The sequence below is a fragment of the Triticum aestivum genome, chromosome 7D (genome assembly GCF_018294505.1).
Source record: "Triticum aestivum cultivar Chinese Spring chromosome 7D, IWGSC CS RefSeq v2.1, whole genome shotgun sequence".
NCBI lineage: Eukaryota > Viridiplantae > Streptophyta > Magnoliopsida > Poales > Poaceae > Triticum > Triticum aestivum.
The window spans coordinates 479,161,587-479,180,763 of record NC_057814.1 but is presented as its reverse complement, the minus strand read 5'-3'; positions in this window follow the sequence as shown (position 1 = coordinate 479,180,763).

The following is a 19,177-nucleotide window of genomic DNA, read 5'->3' as shown; positions in this document are numbered from 1 at the left end:
ACTACTAACTAATTACGAACTAAAAAAATTTAAAATCCCCAAATTCCATTTTATGCATTACACATCCTTACAAATCCAAGATTTACAGTAAACCAGGAGCATTAGAGCATATCCAGACGCCTACAGTTCTTGCCAAGTCACTTATTCCCAGCTAGTGCAAACACAGTTACAAGCAAACCAAAATGTATAGAAAGACCAAACTGTGGCATCCTATCTCTCCAAATGATCTGCTCCCGCTGCATCCTTGCAAGCGTCTTCACGATAAGCAAATCTGCAAGAAAAAAGTCAACTTAGCATCTAAATTTTATCCATTGACCTAGCCATGTTCAAGAAGCACTAAATTTAGAACATTTCTATTGTAAATACATGAGGCATCGGAACAGAAAACAAAAGATAAGCAATATCATATGAGCAGAATAAAAAGGAGTTTGGACCATAGCATGGTTAACAATAAAACTAGAAGCAACATGCACGCTTTGCCGCACCGACTCATAAGTCCAGCATAAATTTTGCACGTTGCCCCAAGATGTATTGCAAAGAGCCTCCATATAAGAAATTACAATTTGGCTAATTTGGATATAGAAACAATGCATACATCCCCTTCTTGGTAGAGTAAACACATTGTTTCATCTCAGATGGCAACCATTTAGTCTAGATAAAAGGATAACTTTTAGAAAAAGAATTAACCCTTAAAACCTCTTAACAAAAAATTACATTTTCACTATAGAGTAACTTGGAAAATTTCAAATTTTCAAACATGTTATCTAAAATGGATATCTACGGCAATGCTATTCAGATGAAAAAGGAAAAAGAAAAACCAAACATTAATCAACATAGTAACTTATTTTGCCAAGCCATTGCATTTAGCACCAAGTGCAAATAGGAACTTGTGATCCTTGGAGTCATTGGTGTTGTTGTTTCACCTCCCTTTAATGAAACAGCACATGATGCTACCAATGTCTTGTAATTTTTACGAGCAAGCACGCTGATGATCAAAATCATTGTTGTTATGAACAGACATGCATATGCTCAAAATAAGAAGAGACCATGAAACACTTGGAAATCTTGGGCTGGCCTATTGCGACATAACAAAATAAGAAGAGAGTTAAACTTCTTTCTCTTCCCAGGCACCGCACCTGCGTTCGCATTCGGCTTCGCATTATCCTCCCTCCTTCACTGGAACGGCACACTGCATTTGTAAATGGATAGTCAGCTGCACATCAACAACTAGCAAAGTTCATTACAAATCCAAGGTTCTCAACAAACAATAAGCCATGGATAGAATAAAACATATCTAAACAAACAGCATATATACTACCAATTACCGTTCCTGAATTAGCAGTAATATGGTATGAAAAAGAATTAGATAGTACTCAAATACATCAGATTATATTGCTTACACTAAATAGAAAAATAAAGTAAACTGGAATCATGCTTTCTACTTCACAATGCTTAGAACAGAGTGGGTTTAACAAATAAAGGAAATTATAGGAAAGAAGAAAAACGTACCCTGCAACATTGGTACAAACGAGCACCCTAAGACGAGTCGGCGACATCAAAGAGAAACAGGGCAGCGCTGTTATGATGCACTCGCCTCCATCATCTCCCAACAACCTCCCCCTTTGTCCCTCCTGAGCTTCTGCACACAAACACAAACACTGACCTGCATGTCTAGCTGTAGAAAAGGGATCACAACACACACACACACAGAGAACCAGTTAAACCATGTACCATAGTTGCTGGAGGATCCTAGGGACCCAGCAATCAAGTGCAAAACAAAACTATCTAAATATGCACCTTCAGATGGCTGATACTAAAAGTAAACCATCAACAGTACAGATAGATGTAATAACATTACTAATTGTAAGAACATGAAGGGGGTTCGTTCAGAATGCTAAGTATCTCTAAGGCTGTGTTTGATAGTAAATTATCCGAAAACTAAAGTATTAAAAAATTACAGTATTTTAGCATGAAGATATAAGATACCACAATTTTCAGTTTGTCTAATTTATTTCAGAATTCAAAGTAATATTACAATATAGGGATTTTTACATCTGTGCCCCTGGTTCCTTAGCCCTACTCATTCATCCCCGCGCTCTTAACTTTTGCTCAATTTTCCCCACTCCCTTGCCAGAAACCCTCATAACTGGGCACAACGGACGTTGAAAGGCTTGACCGTTAACTCTGACTAGTGGGGCCATGATGGACTGTGTCGTCCATTCGACCTGACAAGTGGGGCCGCGTTGGGTGGTGTCGTTGTTCGACCGTTAGGCCGTGGTTTCGTTGGGCCGTCCCTTGCATTAAATGTCTACGCGCGCCGCCAGGACAGAAGCCTGCTATGCATGCACCCAGCAAACCCTGCCTGCATGCGTCGATCGAGCATGCATGCGTCGATGCCATGATCCCACGATGCGCCAACCGAGCCTGCATGCGCCGATGCGTCCGCCACGATGCACTGACCGAGCAGCTTTCTTGGACGCCAGCCGCCACGGATGCAGCGACGGTCACTGCCGCTGGTTCCTCTCTTCTAGCTAGGTGGCTACATATTTGTGGCTTGTGTAAAAAAATATCCACTCCCTTGCTTAGTTGTACTCATTCATCCCTACTAACAAAGCTTGCTTGCATGCACTAGGTGGTTACTAACAAGGGAACCCTACTAACAAGCCGAGCTCTCTAAGAAAATAATCAACAAATATGTAGTCCCAATATGTAGATAGGGCCAACAAGCGCATACCACGATCACATAGCTCAAACTAGGAAGAACTTAATAATAGAATAGATAGAAAACTTAATAATAGAATTTAAGAAAAGGGCCAACAAGCCCATAGCAACTCCAACATAGTTCAATTACAACTTAACATAACATAGACTAAAAAAAGATAGAGGGTTTAGAACCCTAGCCACCGCCTTCTCCACCTCGCTCCTCCTCCGGGCGCCCTTTTCACTGCTCCTCCGGAGCGTTGTCGATGGGGTACGGAAGAGTGTGCATGCGCGTCGCAGTGGGGAAGATGTTGTTGTACTCCGTGATCCTATTGTGGGTGGTGAAAGCGATGAACTAGGAGCCACACCAAAACACCCGGCCGAGGAGGTAGAAGGCGTCGAATGTGTTGGTGAAGTGGGCAAGGAGAGCAACCACCACCCGGTTTTGGATGACCTCCTCGACGTGGAACATCGTTGGAGATCCCCTCGGGAGGTGGTGGTAGCCGGACGTGAGGAAGAACTCGGTGAAGTTCCTTGCGGTCCTCAGCCTTGATATCGCTCACACACGTAGTGTGCGATCAACGTACACGCCGGTAGGGTAGAGCCTCTCCGGCACGGTGGGTGGGAAGCGGTAGGTTGGTCCGGTGTACTGCATGGCTGAGGGATGTGCAGAAGACGGAGAAGGGGTCGAAGAGAAAGAAGGGCAGATGGATGAGGGATGGCAGAGGCAGAGGGTGGCTTAAATAGCCGTAGTGCTACGTGTTATTTGGCCGTGGCAATAACAGGGTCAAATGTGAAGTTAGTAGCCCATTTTCGAACCCACAGCAGCATCGGGAGTGTACACGCGTGGGAAATGGTGGTTTGAAAAGAAGAAGAAAAAGAAGCTAATTACACGCGTGTGAATCTGTGGTCATATATATTATATGAACAAAAAGAGACAATTTTTGAATAGTTTGTGGCCATTTTGCATGATAAAAATAAATTTGGCCCTTAAAAATTGCTCATTTGCTACGCAATGTCAATTGATTTCAAACGATGCAAAAATACAGAGCCAACACGTTCACAAAAAACAGAGCAAATGATGCAAAAAACGATGCAAAAATACAGAGCCAACACGTTCACAAAAAACAGAGCAAACGATGCAAAAAAACGACACAATTCGACGGCCCAACCAGAGCTTGGTTTCCTTTTGGGCCCAATAACAATGTTTTTTTTCATGGAGTCCGTGGTGGGCGAGCAGCCGAGCACAACCAATAGGATCGCCTCTCGCGGATCGCCCCACGATCCAACGATGCGGAGCCGTCCTTGTGATCCAACGGCGCAGAGCCTGCACACAGCCAGCCCACCTAGGTCCTTCTAGAAGGCCAGATCTGAGGGTTGTCGCTTGGCGCGAGGGTATGATCGGACGGCTGACGTTGGGAGCTAGGGTTAGGCGAAACCACGCAGGGTTTAGAGGGGTTTTGAGCTGGTCAACGGGGTTTCGAAGGCTTTAACTGAGCATAACTAATTTTAAAAAAATCGAAAAAATATGAAACCTTCGTCGTTCGTCGTTTTATAAGACAAACTAACGAGGAAAAATACTAAACTTGGTCTATGGTTATTTTCATGAAAAAACCCTAGCTGGCACGATCGAGGTCAAATGAGCACCATTAATTTCAAAAAAATCAAAAAAATATAAAACCTGCGCACAATGTTGTCTTATGTGACATGTTACCAACCAAAAATCATAAACTTGGTCTATGGTCATTTTCATGAGAAAACCTTCACACATATGAGCTATCATGTACATGATTTCATAGAGTTCAAGGAGAGGAGGTGGTGTTACCTTCTGTTTTTGAATTTTAAAAAAATCACTAAAGCTTTATTTTAAAGTGAATAAGAAGGATCTGAAGTTAGTTTTCCATTTTCATATTTCAAAATGTGTTTTAATAGTTTTCATATTAAAGCATATGTTTTCAAAAGAAAATGTAAAAATATGAAGATTAATTCAAAAAATAGTGAGACTTCGAATCTACACTATGGAAAGTGAATATGTGTTAATAAAAAACATTTGGCTCATTTAGAGTAGGTTCAAAAAACTTGATTACAAATGGGCTGTTTACCCTAGCCTGGGAGCTTATTTGGAGCACATTTTCTCGAATTCAAATTTATTTGACCTCCTCTAAATCACTTCAAATTTGGCACACATGATCTCCTACACAAACATAGATAGTTTGCCAAGGTTTTACTTGTTTTTGCATTTTCTTGAATTTGTACTGTCCACGTTTGCCAAGGTTTACATGATCTCATTTGGAGCATGCATTTGATTTCCTACACAACATGTGTGATCATTGCAGCACCTAAGATCATAGTTCACAACATCTAAACATAACTAACCATAGATTCAGGACAGACAAATATACCACATGCAAATTTAAGGACAGAAAAATATAGATAGCAACCAGATTACTAGCATAACCAACGAGAGATTCAATTCAACAAACCATAACCAACGAGATTCAGTTCAACAAACCAAAAGTAACCCAACAGTTCAACAAACCAAACGAAAAGTAACACAGCATCACATCATCGATCACATCACGCCGGAGTCAGGGCCTTCGCGAGGGCGGCATGCTGCCCCCTGATCATGTAGTCCTCCCCGCGAATCGCCACATCCTCAGCAAGAGACAGAAGGTGATCGAAGCGGCCATCCCTTGGCTTTGACTTGGTGGTGCAGTAGGGGCAGTGCCACTTCTTGAACTTGCGGTTGTAGAAGGACGCAACTCCCTTGGCCTTGATCTTCTCCACCTCCTTGGTTGTGAAGGACGCGACGTTGCCCTTGTACACATCATCTACAGAATCATACTGCACACATGAATGAATTTCATTAATACATTATAGATTCATATACACCATGTCAAAAGGAACTAAATGAACAAGGGATATGCTTACCTCATATTCAGAATCGTCACTAAACGCCCCCTCGTATGGGTCGTAGTCAGCCACCTTCTTCTCCCCCCAACCATCATCCTCCTGAATATACAATCACATCCATCACTAGTAGCCAATTGAAAATTTAGATATGCACACATGACACATTGATCATAGGGCTAATATACTCCCAATATCAGAAATGTTTTAGAAGTGGGGTTTTTATTTCTATGCCCCTTAGCTCTATGCATTCAAAAACCACATCCATCACTAGTATATCAATGTATTAGATTTGTACACACATTTCAAAAACCCCAATATGACATTCAAATAACACACTGATCATTGGTCATGCACACACATTGAAGAACAAAGCTAATATAACTACACATTGTGGGGAAATTTATATACTAATGAATCAAATAACTTATTAATCAATGGATTCCATTTGGGCATATGACATTCAAAACCCCAATCTGAGTAGCATTCAAAAACAAATCTAACAGGGACCCAATCTAAGGCAATGAATCTGAGTAGCATTAAAAACCCCAATCTGTGAGCACTAAAAACAAATCTAATAAGCATCATAGCATTAAAAAACCCAATCTGTTCACAACATCTAGCATTTTTGCAACGAATTTATCCAAATCTAAAAACCCCAATCATTGCAGCACCTAAAATCATAGTTCACAACATCTAGCTAGCATTTTTTCAACGAATTTATCCAACAAACCCTAGTCCAAAAACCCCCATCCCCCCAACCCATACAAAAAACCCGGGACCATCCGTCAAACCAACTACTCTAACCATCCGAACTATTGTATGAATCACAATCTAACCAATGCAACTAGGGAGCAACTAACTCTACAAGCTAAGCAAGTGCAAATACCTGCTCCTCCATGGCATGCGGCGCAACGGGGGCATCGGGATGGACTGCGCCGCTCGACGTCGTCACCTTCTGCAGCGATGAGGCAGAGCCCGCCACATCCGCAACGGTTGCGAGTTTCCCCGCATCGCCGTGGATGCCGCCGACATCCGCGGTCACCGCGCTCTGACCTGCAGCTCCACCACATCTTTGGCCGCTGCGCCGGCGTCGCCACGAGCGTCAGCCATCTGACAGATGGAGGCGATGAAGGTGAGGAAGAGGATGCGGTGGGGGAGAGCGAGACGGTGTGGTGGAGGCAGTGGAGGAGAGCGAGACGACGCCGGTGGGGGAGAGGAAGACGATGCGACAGCGAGGGGATTTGGGGGAAAATGGTAGGGGTGATGGAGGTGGTTGCCCTCTTTATATGATGGGACGTTTCGGGCATGTCCATGGACACGTGCTACCCCACGACCGCGGTCTTGCATGCGCCCACGTATATGCAGCCCCACTCGTCAGCTAACGATCAAAGGCATTGACCTGACGGCAACGTCCGTTATAACCTGTTCTGAGGGTTTCGGGCAAGGGAGTGGGGATAAGTGAGCAAAAGTTAATAGAGTGGGGATGAATGAGTAGAGCTAAGGAACCAGGGGCACAGAAATAAAAAATCCCTACAATATTATGTCCAATCATCACTCCGATCCTTCCAAGTTAAAAGCTAATGGGTATTATCACCGGACAGCCAACAACGCCCCCAATGACATTGCATTAGCACGTACACACGTATTGTTGGGGAACGTAGTATTTCAAAAAAAATCCTATGATCACGCAAGATCTATCTAGGAGAAGCATAGCAACGAGTGGGGAGAGAGTGTCCACGTACCCTCATAGACCGAAAGTGGAAGCGTTTAGTAACGCGTTTGATGTAGTCAAACGTCTTCGCGATCCAACCGATCCAAGTACCGAACGCACGGCACCTCCGCGATCTGCACACGTTCAGCTCGTTGACGTCCCTTGAACTCTTGATCCATTTGAGGCTAAGGGAGAGTTTCGTTAGCACGACGGCGTAGTGATGGTGATGATGGAGTTACCGGCGCAGGGCTTCGCCTAAGCACTACGACGATATGACCGAGGTGGAAAACTGTGGAGGGGGGCACCGCACACGGCTAAAGATCAACTTGTGTGTCTTTGGGTGCCCCCTCCCCACATATATAAAGGAGGGAGGGAGGAGGAGGCCGGCCAGGAGGAGGCGCGCCCAAGGGAGGGAGTCCTACTCCAAGTAGGATTCGCCCCCCTTTTCCTACTTCCACAAGGAGAAGGGGGAAGGTGTCACGCCCAATATGTGATACTATCCTAAAGAGACTCGAAGGTCCCACCAAGGATAGAACCGCATATTGACACGCTTTTGCAAGGTGGATATCATTACATCAACATTACATAATATATGGGGATACATACAAGGCATACAAATGCCGCAAGAATACATCAATACATTATACATAAGATCAACATCCGACTACGGATGAAACACAAACAGAAGCTCAAACGACATCCACCCTGCTAGCCCAAGCTGCCGACCTGGAACCTATCCCCTGATCGAAGAAGAAGAAGAAGAACTCCAAAACAAGTAACATCGCTCTCGCGTCATGATCATCGCAAAACCTGTACCTGCAACTGGTGTTGTAGTAAACTGTGAGCCACGAGGACTCAGCAATCCCATTACCATGGGTATCAAGACTAGCAAAGCTTAATGGGTAAGGAAGGGGCAAAGTGATGAGGTTGCAGCAGCGACTAAGCATGTATGGTGGCTAACTTACGCAAATAAGAGCGAGAAGAGAAGCAACGGAACGGTCGAGAAGCTAGCAATGATCAAGAAGTGATCCTGAACTCCTACTTACGTCAAACATAACCCAAAAAACCGTGTTCACTTTCCGGACTCCGCTGAAAAGAGACCATCACGGCGACACACGCGGTTGATGCGTTTTAATTAAGTCAAGTGCCAAGTTCTCTACAACCGGACATTAACAAATTCCCATCTGCCACATATCCGCGGGCACGGCTCTCGAAAGTTTATACCCTGCAGGGGTGTCCCAACTTAGCCCATTATAAGCTCTCACGGTCAACAAAGGATATTCCTTCTCCCGGGAAGACCCGATCAGTCTCAGAATCTCGGTTTACAAGACATTTCGACAATGGTAAAACAAGACCAGCAAAGCCGCCGGATGTGTCGACAATCCCGATAGGAGTCGCACGTATCTCGTTCTCAGGACACATCGGATGTGCTAAGCGTACAGGTACCGACGTAATCCAAGTTGCCAAGGGATGGTCCCACACGGTGCTCTAGTTTGGACCAACACTTAGACAAGCACTGGCCCGGGGGGGGGGGGGTAAAAATAAAGATGACCCTCGGGATGCGTGACTCCCAAGGGAAAAAGTCTAGGTGAGGCTAACGTAAAACCAAGGTTGGGCCTTGCTGGAAGAGTTTTATTCAAAGCGAACTATCAAGGGGGTCCCATAAATCACCCAACCGCGTTAGGGACGCAAAATCAAGGAACATAACACCGGTATGACAGAAACTAGAGCGGCAAGAGTGGAACAAAACACCAGGCATAAGGCCGAGCCTTCCACCCTTTACCAAGTATATAGATGCATTAATAATATAAGAGATATTGTGATATCCCCACATAAACATAATCCAACATGGAGCAATCTTCATCTTCAACTGCAACTAGCAACACTATAAGAGGGGCTGAGCAAAGCGGTAACATAGCCAAACAACGGTTTTTGCTAGGAAGGGTGACAAAGGTTAGAGGTTCATGGCAATTTGGGAGGCTTGATAAGCAAGTGGTAGGTAGCGCAGCATAGCGATAGAACGAAGCAACTAGCATAGCAATGATAGTAATGAGATCCAAGGTGACGGTCATCTTGCCTGAAATCCCGCTAGAAAGAAGAACGAGTCCATGAAGAAGATGAAGCCACGAAGACGAACCAAGCGTAGTCGAACGAATCCTCACGATCGCAACAAAACGGGGACTATCGAGAAGAAGCACAATCGGAAAGAAGCAAACAACATGGTAAACACACAACACATAAGCAAGACATGATGCTCAACCAAGTATGATGCATGACAAGGCTACATGAAGCTACTCATGGCAAGAGATTATGCATACAAAAGCAACACATCAAAGCAAGTTTAAATGAGGCCGGAAACAACATATAACAATTTCGGTAAGTCCTCATATGCAAATTTCGAAATTGGTCCAGATCTGATTATAACACAATGTTGGATTTGTTAAACATCAAGTTGAAATGCACCAAGACGATCTACACGAATTTCTAGTCAAGTTACATATAAAGATCATTTAATTCGGAGCTACGGCCTAGAAGCTATGATCAAAACAAGATAAACATGGCATTGATGAAAAATGCATTCAAACACCAAGCAAACACCTCAAAACAAGTATGCAACAAGGTAATATGAAACTACATGCAAAACTAAGCAAGTTTCATGTAGAGCATGCTCAAAACGGAGCAACGGTGCAGCACATACACTCGAAACAAGAAATAGCAACAATCTGTCCAAAACAGTAACTAGGCATCTAGCAAGCATCAAAACAATATGGTACAGCAACTCAACATGAAAACAAAAGGCATGGACGTGATGTACAGGTAAAGCATGACAAAACATGAACACTGAGCTATCTCCAGAAATCACTAGAACATGCTCAAAAGGACATGGCAAGATTGCAAATAATAACAGTTTCACAGACTTAACATAATTTCACTAGACATGACAGGAATAACATCAGGTTGCAATATTTAGAGCTATCAAACAACATGCTACAGGAACAGATCATATCAAACAAAGGCATGGCATGAATCTACTAATTGCATAGAACAAAAGTCCCTTACTGATAACAAGCCAAAAAGGCACAGAAGATACGATGGCAACCAGGTAAACATAGCAAGTTTTATAAACAGATTCAGACTTAGAAGAAAAACAGAGCATGGCAGAAATAACGATAAGTAGGCATGTTGGTGAGCTTGAACCACTCACCACAGAGCATTACATGGCATGTGAAGTAAACCAACAGCAAGAAGGCATAAATATGAAGCTAAGAATGACAATAGCATAGTCATAGGGTGCATGGATCACTAGAAAAACACATGGCAAAACTGAACTTCATGTTAATAGGCTGACAGCAACATTATTTAGCAATTTGAGAGCAATACAACAAGCTACAGCAGGCTATAAATGCAACCAAGTGCACGGATGGATACAACATAACATGTATAACAAAACACCCTTAGTAAACATCTCCAGATTATGCATAGAACTCATTGTAGCAGCAGTTTTACATAGCATCACAATGGTACAGCTACAGACTTGGCAGAAATGACTAAGTCGCAGAAATCAGCAACATCATGGAGGCTACTTTGCATGCTTGTGCTAGTCACCACAGAGATCACAAAAATACAAGACAAGTACTCCTGTAAAGCAGGCATGATGTAGATTAAAACACATATAGAACTCATGCTCATAAGTTGTACACACAAAATGCAATGAAAAAGACAAATCATCAAGTTCTGTAAACAGACAGCAGTTAACATCATATAGCACTCTTGCAATGATGATTCGGGCATCAAGATGAACTCAAACAAGCATGTCACAATGGAACAAATGAAGAGCACATCATGATGAATATTTCTATATATCATATGCATGAATCGGAGCACCGAGCACGAAGTTATGGCATGATTAATAAGGCAACATAATGCAACAATTTTCGGGACTTGGTGCAAAAACAAAGTCAACCTCGTGGATCTGGATCCAGATCTGGCGCACGCGCGGATCGAGGTTCACCGGAGCTCGGAGGAAGAAGATGCCGGAGCTCAGAGGGGAGGCCGGAGAGGGTCGCCGGACGAGGGGAGAGGCCGGAGCGGGGCGGGGCGGCGCGGACGGGCGCCGGCGGGGCTTGCGGGCGGCGGGGAGCGGCGCCGGCGCGCGAGGGCAGCAGCGGGGCGGCGCGCGACACTGTGGGCGGCGGCGCTGGGAGCTGGAGGCGGACGGCGGCGAGCGGGACGGGAGGCGCGGCGCCGGCGGGAGTGGAGGAGGCGGCTTGGGGCGCGGGCCCGGCGTGCGCGAGGGTCGGCGGCGAGCGCGGTCCGGCGGACGGCAGCGGGGTGGCGCCGGCGCGAGGCACGGGGCGGCGCGGGGAGCCGGGCCGGGGAGGGCCTGGCTCGGGCTCGGCGGGCCCGCGGTGGAGAGGCGCGGTGGAGGGGAGCCGGCTGGGTGAGGTGGCGGCGCCTGGTTGGCCAGGAGCGGCGGCGGAGGTGACGTGTCGCGTGGGGATTGGTTCGGGCGAGGTGGCCGGTGGACGCGTCCGGCGGAGTTGGACGTGTCGGGCGGCGAGAGGGGAATTTTTAGGGTTTAGACTGCGAGATTTCGGGGGAGGCACATATTTATAGGTAGAGGGAGCTAGGAGAGTCCAAATGGGGCGTGGTTTTTGCCCACACGATCGTGATCGAACGACCGAGAGCATGGAGGGGGTTTGGATGGGCTCATGGGCTGTGGTGAAGGGGTGCTAGGCTGCAAAGAGAAGGGGGCTTCGGGCTACGCGGTTAACCGTTGGGGTATCAAACGACCTCCAAATGGAACGAAATTTGACGAGCGGTCTGCCGGTGATATACCAAGGCCACTCGGCAAATCTCGGCCCATTCCGAGAACGTTTTTCTCCCGCTCACGAAACAAAGTCTGAGAGGGGCGACGGGCGCGTGTGGGAGTGTCGGGTCGCGAAACGGACAACGGGGAAAAGGACCGGATGCAAGTTTCGAAAAACATGATGATGCAATGCAGATGATGACATGGCAAGATGCAACACGCAAGCAAATGACATGGCAGCAGCGACGAATAACTGGCAGACACCTGGCGCATCGAATTCGGGGCATTACAGAAGGAGAGGGAGGAGAGAAGGAAAGGGGGGGCGGCCCCTAGCCCTAGTCCAATTCGGTTTGGGCTAGGGGGGCGCGTGCCACACCTTAGCATGCCTCCTCTCTTCCACCACTAGGCCCATGAGGCCCAATAACTTCCCGGGGGGGAGGGGTTCCGGTAACCCCCGGTACACCGAAACGACCCGAACCATTCCGGTGTCCGAATGTAACCTTCCAATATATGAATCTTTATGTGTCGACCATTCCGAGACTCCTCGTCACGTCCTTGATCTCATCCTGGACTCCGAACAACCTTCGATACATCAAATCACATAAACTCATAATATGAATCGTCATCGAACGTTAAGCGGGCGGACCCTACGGGTTCGAGAACTATGTAGACATGACCGAGACACATCTTCGGTCAATAACCAATAGCGGAACCTGGATGCTCATATTGGCTCCTACATAATCTACGAAGATCTTTATCAGTCAAACCGCATAACAACATACGTTGTTCCCTTTGTCATCGGTATGTTACTTGCCCGAGATACGATCGTCGGTATCACCATACCTAGTTCAATCTCGTTACCGGCAAGTCTCTTTACTCGTTCCATAATGCATCATCCCGCAACTAACTCACTAGTCACATTGCTTGCAAGGCTTTATAGTGATGTGCATTACCGAGAGGGTCCAGAGATACCTCTCCGACAATCGGAGTGACAAATCCTAATCTCGATCTATGCCAACTCAACAAACACCATCGGAGACACCTGTAGAGCATCTTTATAATCACCCAGTTACGTTGTGACATTTGATAGCGCACAAAGTGTTCCTCCGGTACTCGGGAGTTGCATAATCTCATAGTCAGAGGAACATGTATAAGTCATGAAGAAAGCAATAGCAACAAACTAAACGATCATAGTGCTAAGCTAACGGATGGGTCTTGTCCATCACATCATTCTGTAATGATGTGATCCCGTTCATCAAATGACAACACATGTCTATGGCTAGGACACAAAACCATCTTTGATAAACAAGCTAGTCAAGTAGAGGCATACTAGGGACACTCTATTTGTCTATGTATTCACACATGTACTAAGTTTCCGGTTAATACAATTCTAGCATGAATAATAAACATTTATCAAGATATAAGGAAATGTAAATAACAACTTTATTATTGCCTCTAGGTCACATTTCCTTCAGTCTCCCACTTGCACTAGAGTCAATAATCTAGATTACATATTAATGATTCTAACACCCATGGAGTCTTGGTGCTGATCATGTTTTGCTCGTGAGAGAGGCTTAGTCAACGGGTCTGCAACATTCAGATCCTTATGTATCTTGCAAATCTCTATGTCCCCTTCCGACATTTGATGACGGATGGAATTGAAGCGTCTCTTGATGTGCTTGGTCTTCTTGTGAAATCAGGATTCCTTTGCCAAGGCAATTGCACCAGTATTGTCACAAAAGATTTTCATTGGACCCGATGCACTAGGTAAGACACCTAGATCGGATATGAACTCCTTCATCCAGACTCCTTCATTTGCTGCTTCCGAAGCAGCTATGTACTCCGCTTCACACGTAGATCCGGCCACGACGCTCTGTTTGGAACTGCACCAACTGACAGTTCCACCATTCAATATAAACATGTATCCGGTTTGTGACTTAGAGTCATCTGGATCAGTGTCAAAGCTTGCATCGACATAACCGTTTACGACGAGCTCTTTGTCACCTCCATAAATGAGAAACATATCCTTAGTCCTTTTCAGGTATTACAGGATGTTCTTGACCGCTGTCTAGTGATCCACTCCTGGATTACTTTGGTACCTCCCTATTATACTTATAGCAAGGCACACATCAGGTCTGGTACACAACATTGCATACATGATAGAACCTATGGTTGAGGCATAGGGAATGGCTTTCATTTTCTCTCTATGTTCTGCAGTGGTCGGGCATTGAGTCTCACTCAACTTCACACCTTGTGACACAGGCAAGAACCCTTTCTTTGACCGATCCATTTTGAACTTCTTCAAAATCTTATCAAGGTATGTGCTTTCTGAAAGTCCAATTAAGCGTCTTGATCTATCTCTATAGATCTTAATGCCCAATATGTAAGCAGCTTCACCGAGGTCTTTCATAGAAAAACTCTTATTCAAGTATCCTTTTATGCTATCCAGAAATTCTATATCATTTCCAATAAGCAATATGTCATCCACATATAATATTAGAAATGCTACAGAGCTCCCACTCACTTTCTTGTAAATACAGGCTTCTCCAAAGGTCTGTATAAAACCATATGCTTTGATCACACTATCAAAACGTTTATTCCAACTCCGAGAGGCTTGCACCAGTCCACAAATGGATCGCTGGAGCTTGCACACTTTGTTAGCACCCTTTGGATCGACAAAACCTTCTGGTTGCATCATATACAACTCTTCTTCTAGAAATCCATTCAGGAATGCAGTTTTGATGTCCATTTGCCAAATTTCATAATCATAAAATGCGGCAATTGCTAACATGATTCGGACAGACTTAAGCATCGCTACGGGTGAGAAAGTCTCATCATAGTCAACTCCTTGAACTTGTCGAAAACCTTTTGCAACAAGTCGAGCTTTGTAGACAGTAACATTACCATCAGCGTCGGTCTTCTTCTTGAGGATCCATTTATTCTCTATGGCTTGCCGATCATCGGGCAAGTCAACCAAAGTCCACACTTTGTTCTCATATATGGATCCCATCTCAGATTTCATGGCCTCAAGCCATTTCGAGGAATCTGGGCTCATCATCGCTTCCTCATAGTTCGTAGGTTCGTCGTGGTCAAGTAACATGACGTCCAGAACAGGATTACCGTACCACTCTGGTGCGGATCTTACTCTGGTTGACCTACGAGGTTCGGTAGTAACTTGATCAGAAGCTTCATGATCATCATCATTAGTTTCCTCACTAATTGATGTAGGAATAATTGGAACTAATTTTTGTGATGAACTACTTTCCAATAAGGGAGCAGGTACAATTACCTCATCAAGTTCTACTTTCCTCCCACTCACTTCTTTCGAGAGAAACTCCTTCTCTAGAAAGGATCCATTCTTAGCAACGAATATCTTGTCTTCAGATCTATGATAGAAGGTGTACCCAACAGTCTCCTTTGGGTATCCTATGAAGACACATTTCTCTGATTTGGGTTCGAGCTTATCAGGTTGAAGCTTTTTCACATAAGCATCGCAGCCCCAAACTTTAAGAAACGACAACTTGGTTTTCTTGCCAAACCACAATTCATATGGCATCGTCTCAACGGATTTAGATGGTGCCCTATTTAACATGAATGCAACCGTCTCTAAAGCATAACCCCAAAACGATAGCGGTAAATCAGTAAGAGACATCATAGATCACACCATATCTAATAAAGTGCGGTTACGACGTTCGGACACACCATTACGCTGTGGTGTTCCGGGTGGCGTGAGTTGCGAAACTATTCCGCATTGTTTCAAATGAAGACCAAACTCGTAACTCAAATATTCTCCTCCACGATCAGATCGTAGAAACTTTATTTTCTTGTTACGATGATTTTCCACTTCAGTCTGAAATTCTTTGAACTTTTCAAATGTTTCAAAGTTATGTTTCATCAAGTAGATATACCCATATCTTCTCAAATCATCTGTGAAGGTCAGAAAATAACGATACCCGCCGCGAGCCTCAACACTCATCAGATCGCATACATCAGTATGTATTATTTCCAACAAGTCTGTTGCTTGCTCCATTGTTCCGGAGAACAGAGTCTTAGTCATCTTGCGCATGAGGCATGGTTCGCAAGCATCAAGTGATTCCAAAAGCCCATCAGCATGGAGTTTCTTCATGCGCTTTACACCAATATGACCTAAACGGCAGTGCCATAAATAAGTTGCACTATCATTATTAAACTTACATCTTTTGGCTTCAATACTATGAATATGTGTATCACTACTATCGAGATTCAATAAAAATAGACCACTCATTAAGGGTGCATGAACATAAAAGATATTATTCATATAAATAGAACAACCATTATTCTCTGATTTAAATGAATAACCATCTCACATCAAACAAGATCCAGATATAATGTTCATGCTTAACGCTGGCACCAAATAACAACTATTCAGGTCTAAAACTAATCCCGGAGGTAGATGTAGAGGTAGCGTGCCGACGGTGATCACATCGACTTTGGAACCATTTCCCACGCGCATCGTCACCTCGTCCTTAGCCAATCTTCGCTTAATCCGTAGCCCCTGTTTCGAGTTGCAAATATGAGCAATAGAACCAGTATCAAATACCCAGGCGCTACTACAAGCATTAGTAAGGTACACATCAATAACATGTATATCAAATATACCTTTCACTTTGCCATCCTTCTTATCCGCCATAATTGGGGAAGTTCCACTTCCAGTGACCAGTCCCTTTGCAGTAGAAGCACTCAGTCTCAGACTTAGGTCCAGACTTGGGCTTCTTCACTTGAGCAGCAACTTGCTTGTCGTTCTTCTTGAAGTTCCGCTTCTTCCCTTTGCCCTTCTTCTTGAAACTAGTGGTCTTGTTGACCATCAGCACTTGATGCTCCTTCTTGATTTCTATCCGCAGCCTTTAGCATCACAAAGAGCTCAGGAATTGTCTTATCCATCCCTTGCATATTATAGTTCATCACGAAGCTTTTGTAGCTTGGTGGTAGTGATTGAAGAACTCTGTCAATGACACTGTCAACCGGAAGATTAACTCCCAGTTGAGTCAAGTGATTATGATACCCAGACATTTTGAGTATATGTTCACTGACAAAACTATTCTCCTCCATTTTACGGCTGTAGAACTTATTGGAGACTTCATATCTCTCAATCCGGGCATTTCCTTGAAATATTAACTTCAACTCCTGGAACATCTCATATGCTCCATGACGTTCAAAACATCGTTGAAATCCCGGTTCTAAGCCGTAAAGTATGGCACACTGAACTATCGAGTAGTCATCAGCTTTGCTCTGCCAGGCATTCTCAACATCTGGCATTGCTCCTGCAGCGGGTCTTGCACCTAGCGGTGCTTCCAGGACGTAATTCTTCTGTGCAGCAATGAGGATAATCCTCAAGTTATGGACCCAGTTCGTGTAGTTTCTACCATCATCTTTCAACTTAGCTTTCTCTAGGAACGCATTAAAATTCAACGAAACAGTAGCACGGGCCATTTATCTACAACAACATAGACATGCAAAATACTATCAGGTACTAAGTTCATGATAAATTAAAGTTCAATTAATCATATTACTTAAGAACTCCCACTTAGATAGACATCCCTCTAATCATCTAAGTGATCACGTGATCCATATCAACTAAACCATGTCCGATCATCACATGAGATGGAGTAGTTTTCAATGGTGAACATCACTATGTTGATCATATCTACTATATGATTCACGTTCGACCTTTCGGTCTTAGTGTTCCGAGGCCATGTCTGCATATGCTAGGCTCGTCAAGTTTAACCCGAGTATTCTGCGTGTGCAAAACTGGCTTGCACCTGTTGTATGTGAACGTAGAGCTTATCACACCCGATCATCACGTGGTGTCTCGGCACGACGAAATGTCGCAACGGTGCATACTGAGGGAGAACACTTGTACCTTGAAATTTAGTGAGAGATCATCTTATAATGCTACCGCCAAACTAAGCAAAATAAGATGAATAAATATAAACATCACATGCAATCAAAATAAGTGATATGATATGGCCATCATCATCTTGTGCCTTTGATCTCTATCTCCAAAGTACCGTCATGATCACCATCATCACCGGCTTGACACCTTGATCTCCATCGAAGCATCGTTGTCGTCTCGCCAACTATTGCTTCTATGACTATCGCTGCCGCTTAGTGATAAAGTAAAGCAATTACATGGCGATTGCATTTCATACGATAAAGCGACAACCATAAGGCTCCTGCTAGTTGCCGATAACTATTACAAAACATGATCATCTCATACAACAATTTATATATCATCACGTCTTGACCATATCACATCACAGCAAGCCCTGCAAAAACAAGTTAGACGTCTTCTACTTTGTTGTTGCAAGTTTTACGTGGCTGCTACGGGCTTAGCAAGAACCGTTCTTACCTACGCATCAAAACCACAACAATTTTTTCGTCAAGTGTGCTATTTTAACCTTCAACAAGGACCGGGCGTAGTCACACTCGATTCAACTAAAGCTGGAGAAACAGACACCCACTAGCCACCTGTGTGCGAAGCACGGCGGTAGAACCAGTCTCATGAACGTGGTCATGTAATGTCGGTCTGGGCCGCTTCATCCAACAATACCGCTGAATCAAAGTATGACATGCTGGTAAGCAGTATGACTATTATCGCCCACAACTATTTGTGTTCTACTCGTGCATATAACATCTACGCATAGACCTGTCTCGGATGCCACTGATGGGAACGTAGTATTTCAAAAAAAATCGTACGATCACGCAAGATCTATCTAGGAGAAGCATAGCAACGAGTGGGGAGAGTGTGTCCACGTACCCTCGTAGACCGAAAGCGGAAGCGTTTGGTAACACGGTTGATGTAGTTGAACGTCTTCGTGATCCAACCGATCCAAGTACCGAACGCACGGCACCTCCGCGATCTGCACACGTTCAGCTCGTTGACGTCCCTCGAACTCTTGATCCAGTTGAGGCCGAGGGAGATTTTCATCAGCACGACGGCATGGTGACAGTGATGATGAAGTTACCGGCGCAGGGCTTCGCCTAAGCACTACGACGATATGACC